Genomic DNA, 8,766 nt, shown 5'->3' with positions numbered 1-8,766 from the left:
CCACACCTAGTAACTTACTCCCTATGGACGCCCCTCGTATTCCGTACACAGAAATATTACTAGGCTTAATTTCCTATTCTGTCATTTAACGTCCACCCTGGACGCCCACTCACAATTCCTGACTGCTCGACCCGTACATTGTCATCATAAGCCGGATGCAACAACCTTCTTTCCTCTCCCTGCACATGTACAGCAAGTCACTATACCAAACAACACAGAAAAGGTCCCTAAACAACCTTGGAATCTTTTTCTTCGAGGGAGTTCGTGTTCACCCCGTACTCGAGTGAATTTAGGTTTTTCCTCCTGCTGATTCTCTCAGAGAGCGCAGTACAGCTTTTGCAAAATTTCAGCAAGCAGACCTGATGTCATCCGTTGTGTATCGTATCCAGTCAGCTTGCGTCTGTTACGTAATCCTTTGACACGTCTCTGAATGCTGTTACCTGCTAAGGGCGAAAACAAAAGATTTTGCTGCGCGTCCTTCTGCATTACGAGGTCTGACCTTTACCGGTACCGGGGGACCGAAGGGAAATATAAAGGCACATTTGCATGCCGTGCGTGAGTTTCCTCGGAAACGCGAAATCTTAATTAAATAATTAATCTGTGACAAATAAATAAAGCCTATGGCACAGAACTGCAGCGCTGTGTCGCTGATAAAACAAAAACACAATACGATACTCTTATGTTTCTTTAAGAAAGAGAGGTCTTGGACAAGTGGTGCGGGAAGCACGTATATTTCATTGACTGGCACACCGCCATATTTGATGTTATACAAGAACACTGCGAATTGCAATCTTACTAGGCACTCGATTCTGTAAAGAAGTAAGTAGAATTATTTAACTGTAGGCTTATTCGTTGAATATATCTGATTTAACTAACTGTGTAAACTTTTTATGTTTAGTAGACAGTCACCTCTGTACGACGTATTGACGTGGCTGGCAAATTATTCTAATATTGAGATTTAGATTTGAGTCCGCACCTACCACAGCAGTCTTTGGAAACGATTTAAATACGAAGTCCGATTATTTGAGTCTTATTTCACGGTCAACTACGAATAACATTACATTTACGAAAAAGCCATTGTCAAGCGTCTGATACCGAATAATTAAACGTCCACGTTCCAGATAAGCAAATATTAATTACATCCAATCACTATCATACATAATTAATAATTAATATAATATTTTATTTTATTTATTTTATATTGGCGACTGCGTGTCGGACTTTTTATTTTGTCATTTGTTACATTGTTCTCTTTGTTTCATGTGAAAAATCAACTTTCTGGACCTGGACGTGAATGTATGAGAAATAACAAAAATCTGAAGATATTTTCCAATTCTAAAATTTTGCGGGAAGACGCAATGAAGCTTCCAGCAAAATAAGGTAAGACGCAGCATCTTTGCATTGGCAGGCTTGACCAGGCGCATAATTCAGTGTATTAGCTCTTCAGTAGATTCTGTAGTATTTTTTTCGCGTGTAGCAGTTTTCAGTGATAAATTTCATTCTCAGTACTTTTCCTTAAACAATAACTTCTGCAACAATACCAATACACGAGTGTACAATATGGCCGACTTCTGTACGATACGTTGTAACATGGACAGCAGCCATTTACAATAATCCCATATTCAGTTTACATTTTTAAATTAACAAACAGCCATTGTTGCTACGAGCGGTTCATGCTCAACTGCATTTTATTTTAAAACCAGTGTCAAACATTATTTTCTTGAAACATATATCACGTGTGGCATGGTCATAACTAGAAAACAATACGCAAAGATGGAACAGCAAAGACATACTAGTCAGACGCAATCCGACTCGGACGAGAGACAAATGTTAGAAAATGACTTTACGACAGCAACCGGTAGTGACGATTCATCAAATATTGACGCAAGTGTTAACGGAAATTTTGACAATAGGCCGTCCACCGCAAAAATTTCAAAGTCTCAGTCAGAGCCCATGTTAATACATGACGTCACGTCTAATGACGCGGCGGGGGCAGAGACCTTGCAAACAGTAAACATTGCCAACATGTTACAAATGCTAATGAAACAAAACGCAGAAAATATGGCAACCTTAAGGATGCAGAACGCGGAAAACATGGCAACCTTAAGGATGCAGAACGCGGAAAACATGGCAACCTTAAGGATGCAGAACGCGGAAAACATGGCAACCTTAAAGACACAAAATGAACAGTTAAAGACACAAAATGTCGAAATTAAATCTGATCTCATAGCAATCAAGACAGGTAGTGACACTTTGTCTAAACGTGTGGAACTTATAGACGCCACACTGACCAAACAGATGACTGAACTCAGTACGAAATTTTCCAAGCTTAATACGATACAAGAAAAGACTACAAATGACGTAGCACTTTTACAGACACAATTAAAAAACCTTAATTTCACGTGTGAAGCTCTTACTGAACAAATTCAAACATATCCTTCAGTACACGACAACCATGAAAAACGAATTACAGACGTGCAGAATAAATTTGACGATGTTGAACAACACCTGACTGACATCTTACAATCTGATGCCACAGCTCATTTTCAAAATATTAATAAAGAATTTCATGATTGGGTAGAGAACAAAGACAAACATTTTGATAGATGCATACGTGAAAATTTACCAACAATTGTGCACGACTCCGTAGCGGAATACATCACTAATAACAAACAGCTGATTAGTGACGCAGTACAATCCGTCACTGTACCCATGAGACAATTCACCGATCAACCACAGTCTGAATGTAACGAAAATATCAGTCAAAATGTACAGTTCAGAAACCAATATACATTCGAGTATGACGCACACATACCGCACACGACAAACACACAAGAACAAAACACACCACTACTACAACACATACCACGACGTGCAACCACAAACACAAGCTATTATCATGGTAAATCACAGCAACATTATCGTAATTACTCGCCAGCTGAACATTGCAGTAATTACAGTGGAACAAATCCATATCATAATGCAAAGGAAGAAGAAAGCTTAATAAAACACAGGCAATTTCAGGCTTTTATCCCAGAAAAACGAACCATTCATCCGGTGATTTTTCTTAAATCTTTTAGTAACGCATTTCCACGCACTTGGAGTGACCGGAAAAAGATTTCATATATTGTCGGTTACATCCAAGGCGATGCAGCTGTCTGGGCATACAGTCAAGCTGACGTATGTACCACGTACAGTGAGTTTGAGCCTGCCTTTCTGAACAAATTCTGGTCGCAATCCGTCCAGGAGCGACTCAGAAGACAAATTTTAGAACCTGAAACTTTTAACAGTAAAAATGGTAACTTACGCAGATATTTTGAAAAATACTTGTACATGGGACATTTTTTGGACGAACCAGTCGCAACACGTGATATACTCCGTGCGTTGAAGGCCAAATTGCCTTTCAACATTAAAGAAAAACTCTTAACATATTCCGGATGACGATCCATTTTTTAACAGCTTTAGATTCGGTTGACATGTTACTAGAAGATAAGCGCTTCGCGCGGAAAAACAGCGCCACAATGTTTATACTAGTGGTATGCAAAACATGCAGGCTTGCCAACTCAATTCTGGCGCGCCCACAGTTGGATACGCGGTACAGCAAAAACAGCAAACTCACATGCCGTCTCAATACGGAAATCAAAATCAACACGCGTATTCCAATACAAACAACAGTTACAACAGTAATAACACTCCATGCGGCTATCCATACAAAAGGCACCGCGGTAATAACAACAACGGTAACAACGGATACAAATGTAACAACAAAAGCACAAACAGAAATATAAATAATAATAACTACGAGCCAAGACAGCATCAAGGCTGGACTCGTAGCGATCAATACTTTCATTCAAACACTGCTTTACCACAGCAGCCACCAGGACAAAATTGGAGCATACCTTACGACCGACAGGTAAGTTAAAATGCGCAACAGCAACAACAACCGCAAAAGTTTGGAGATCACAACAGGCAATATCCGAATGTGAATATAATAGAAATGACACCTGATACACAACCTCAATCTGTGTCAGTACCTAATACAAATGCTAATCCAACAAACTAGAAACAGTCACTTCTATGCCCCGGGTCGTGGCTGAAGAATTCTTGGGGGGCGACTTCAATGTTAATCAGTTATTTGACACCACAATTGAACAACAAAATATTGATATGCCTAATAATTCTAAACAAAAACTACCTGTTTTATTTATAAGATACAACCACAATGACAATATATCAGATGAACTTTTGCAAGACAGTACACAATGTCGTTCTAACACAAATGAAATTGTTTTAGCATCTACTACTGGTCTAGTAGGTGGGATTCCAACTACTATTATCTTAGATACAGGTGCAGCTGTGAGCGTTTTGTCTTTTAATTTCTATAGAAAGATGTGTGAATTGGAGCCTGTGCCTGAGTTTCCCGCCCAAAACTGTAAAATAACTACTGCTCTAGGTAATAAGTCATGTAGGGTTACGAAGCAAGTTTTTGTAAACATTAAAATAGGTAATGGAACCGTACAATGGCCATTCCTGGTTGTACAAAACCTTGTGACAAATTGCATATTAGGAATAGATATTATGAGCGAGAAGGACTGCATTATAGACTTCTCCAAAGGTAAATGTATTTTAAATGATAAAGGCAGTGTAATTATTATTGATTTGGACAGGAGAACTCCAAAGCATGACAAACACTGTACAGGATACAAGGTTCAGTTAGTACTTGACAATGACATTCAAGACATGCAAACACACTCATCTGACACAGAGCTAATGGACTTGAAAACATTGCTTGATCATAAGATAAATGAAGCTACAGCTCTCAGTGTACATGAACGTATAAAACTACAGGAAGTGTTATCCAAATATTTACAAGTTTTTACCAAACGATTAGGTGTTATCAACACGTATGTGTACAAGATTGAAGTTAAGCCTCACAAGATCTTCTACCACAAGACATATAACGTACCGTTATCTCAACGACCTGCTGTGTGGCAAGAATTAAAACAAATGTTAGACTGGAAGGTCATTGAACCATCCACCTCACCTTACTGTAGTCCTCTACTTGTTGTCAAAAAATCAAATGGTAGCATTAGGCCAGTGTTAGACGCACGAGCAATTAATGAAATAATTTTACCGGTTCACACAAAACCCGAAAATGTAGAAGAGCAATTACAGAAATTTCTAGATGCAAAATATTTTTCCACAATAGATCTCGCTAGTTCATTTTGGCAAGTAGGTATCACTCTTGATTCTCGGAAATATACTGCATTTATGTTCGGGGGGCGAACCTGTCAGTTTTGTGTTCTACCCTTCGGATTGAATGTCAGTTCTGGGGTATTCATTACAGCCCCGGATACAGTGCTTGGCGATGATTTAGTTGAGACAGTCACACACTATGTAGATGATATACTGATAGCTACACAGTCTTGGAATGAACACGTTGACACACTTGAAAGAATTTTAGAAAAATTTGCACAAGCTGGAGTCACAGCCAATCTTAGAAAATCAAAATTTGGTTGCAGTGAGATAAAATATTTAGGACATATCATTAATTCATAGGGCATACGTCCTGATCCCAGTAAATTAGATGCTATCAGAAACTTTCCTAGCCCTCGAACTAAAAAGCAGTCAAAATCATTCCTTGGGCTATGTTCATTTTTCAGACGTTTTTTACCACAACCACTTTTGAACTGTAAACATCTGCTAAATCTACTCAGAAAGAATCAAGTTTGGATCTGGTCGGAACAGTGCCAGAATGACTTTAATACAATTAAACATGCTTTAGTGAATGCAAATATATTGAGCCATCCAGATTTCAATTTAGATTTTTTTATGACTTGTGACGCTTCACGTACTGGCTTGGGCTGTTGCTTATTTCAAGTTGTAAAGAATAAAGAAAAGGAACAGATAAGAATTATTGGGTTTGGAAGTCGTACTGTAACTGAATGTGAGCGTACATACTCCACTACTGAGTTAGAAACACTTTCCATAGTCTGGGCATTCAAGAAATTCAATTATTATTTATTTGGAAAACATACAGTAATTTATACCGATCACCAGGCCCTGACATTTTTGTTAACTTGTAAACTTGTACATCCTAGACTATCACGATGGGCAGTTACTCTTCAGAACTACTCTTTTGAAATTAAGTACATAAAAGGTAAGGACAACACCATTGCCGACGCTTTGTCTAGACTTCCACAAGGTATGAATGAAATCAACAGTGACTTAGAAAATATAAATGACTACAGGATTCTCTTAATGCAAGACAAGCAGTATCACCAATATTATATTGATATGTGCAGAAACATGGCTAAATTACAAAAATATGATCCTCACTGGTATAAGATAATAACATTACTGGTAGAAAAACACAATCATCCTTTGACTAGGTATTACAAGTTACACAATGATGTGTTATTTTATCGCCGACATCCAAATGCTACTAACTGGTGTGTATGCATTCCCAAAGAGTCTGAACGTAATTTGATTTGGCACACACACTTAGTTTGGGGTCATTATGGGACGAAAAAGTGTTTGGCATAGCTCAGCACATACTATTATTTTAGCAATATGAGAAGAAAAATTTACAGGGAACTGAAAACATGTGTCATATGTCAAAAATCAAAACCTCAGAATTTATCCACAAAAACAGATTTACATTCTATTTTACCGAGTAAACCCCTGGAAATTCTGTGTACTGACATCAGTGGACCGCATCCAGCAAGCTCTGGAGGCGTCAAATATATCTTAGCTTTTTACGATATATTTTCTAAACATGTAAAACTTTATGCTTTAAAATCCGCCACTGCAAATGCTATAATACGAAGATTCTCAAGTGATTACCTGACGTACGTGAGAAAACCGAAAGCAATTCTGTCAGATAATGCAGCATACTACTCTGGGTACAAATGGAGAAATTTCCTGAGGGACAATAACATTAAAAGTATATTTATTTCAAGGTTTAGTCCACAATGTAACGCGACTGAGAGACTTTTCCGAGAACTAAACCGATTCATGAGGACCTATATTTCATCAAAACATACTAATTGGGTGTCCTACCTAAGTCTTTTCGAAGGCGTACACAATAACTTAAATATTTACAATACAAATTACACACCTAACGAGATCATGTTCAATTGCAAACAGAACGATCAATGGATATAACCATTACCTAAGTTGTCAGACAAGGAAATCACACCTGAACAGAAAATAAAAGAAGTATTGACTACACTGACACATCACGCACAGATACGAAACAAACATCACATAAACATAATAAAAAGAAAACAAAAATTCAAGGTAGGAATGCTTGTGCTACTTCGTACTCATCATAAATCTGTAGCACTCAAACGACGCAATGCTAAGTGGCGTCTGCTATATGAAGGACCTTATATAATTGTTAACATACCGCATCCTGGTGCGTATCTGTTACAACATCCTAGAACTAACAAAATTATTGGGCTATACGCACATCGAGATCTTAGAGCATTTCATGCTAAATAATGTCAAAGTCATACCCATGAAAACATTGCTAAGCAACTCGCAAAACTCTGTTTGCTACAACACAGATAATAAGTAGTATAGAAATTTTCATTTCAGCGGTTCCAGTGACGCAGTTGAAGACAGAAGAACTTTTCTTTCAACGCCGCGGCACCACCGAGAAGACTGAATATTAAAGTAAAATTTATGATTACGTAGCAGTGAATGATATATTAATTTTTCACGGAACATTTGTGACTGTAGGCACCACTGACTTGGTATGACACCTGACGAACCGACACACGTCATCTGTGAAACGATCTTTTACTTCGAGAAATAGATTAGACGCAGATCTCTCAGCAAGAAAAGCATCTACCAGTAGCCAAGGCCACACAGACACTATACACACACGCACAAAACGCAAAGAATCGAACAGTTTCCCGTCTCTTATTATTTTGAATATTTATTGAGTAGTGAAAACGCCTGGTCTTGGCTACTGATGTAATGAATGTTGTGTCTAACCTATCTTAATTTCAGATGACATCACAAAAAGCATCGATAAAATCCCAGCAAAACCGTTAAAGAGAACGTAAATATCTGCAATTCATGTAATCAAATGTGACATAATGTAATAATTTATAGCTATGTAACGATGATGTAAACATGTTTATGTGTAACTGTATTATGTTTATGCTAAGAAAATATGTGACGTGTATATGTATGATTACTTATGTTTTTTTTTAAAAAAAATGATATATAATGTAACTGTTACTATGTGAAAATTTGAACCATAACGAGTGCCAAAACGTGAAAAACTTGAAAAAAAAATTGCATAGTGAACGACTGTTCACGGACATTAACGTACATTACTAAGTCTGCAACTACGCAGAAACCTATGTGAAAGAAACTGTTAATAACATTCATCATGCATCGTACCTTTGTAAACGCGATGAACGATTTCTTTGATAAGTAACTACGAACATTTAGGTGAGCTATATTTAGCAAAAAACTGAAAATGTGAAGTGCGTAATTTGTGCATCGTCTAGTGACATTACTACAGTATCTAACTCCAAGATGTTAACTGGATTAAATGGTCACAACGTGCCTGTCCAGAAAACAACACGACGAGTGGAAGAATTTTGGTTGGAACTTCAGGAAATGGAATGTTCTCGAAATGTGACGGACACAATAACCTGGACTGTCCAAGGATCGACGCCAGCTACGTGCCGTCCGAGGTTCTGCAACCAAGCTTCCACGGGTTATCGAAAACGAACTGCATATGGA

The sequence above is a fragment of the Schistocerca piceifrons genome, chromosome 8 (genome assembly GCF_021461385.2).
Source record: "Schistocerca piceifrons isolate TAMUIC-IGC-003096 chromosome 8, iqSchPice1.1, whole genome shotgun sequence".
NCBI classification, from domain to species: domain Eukaryota; kingdom Metazoa; phylum Arthropoda; class Insecta; order Orthoptera; family Acrididae; genus Schistocerca; species Schistocerca piceifrons.
Note: the sequence above shows the minus strand (reverse complement) of the source record.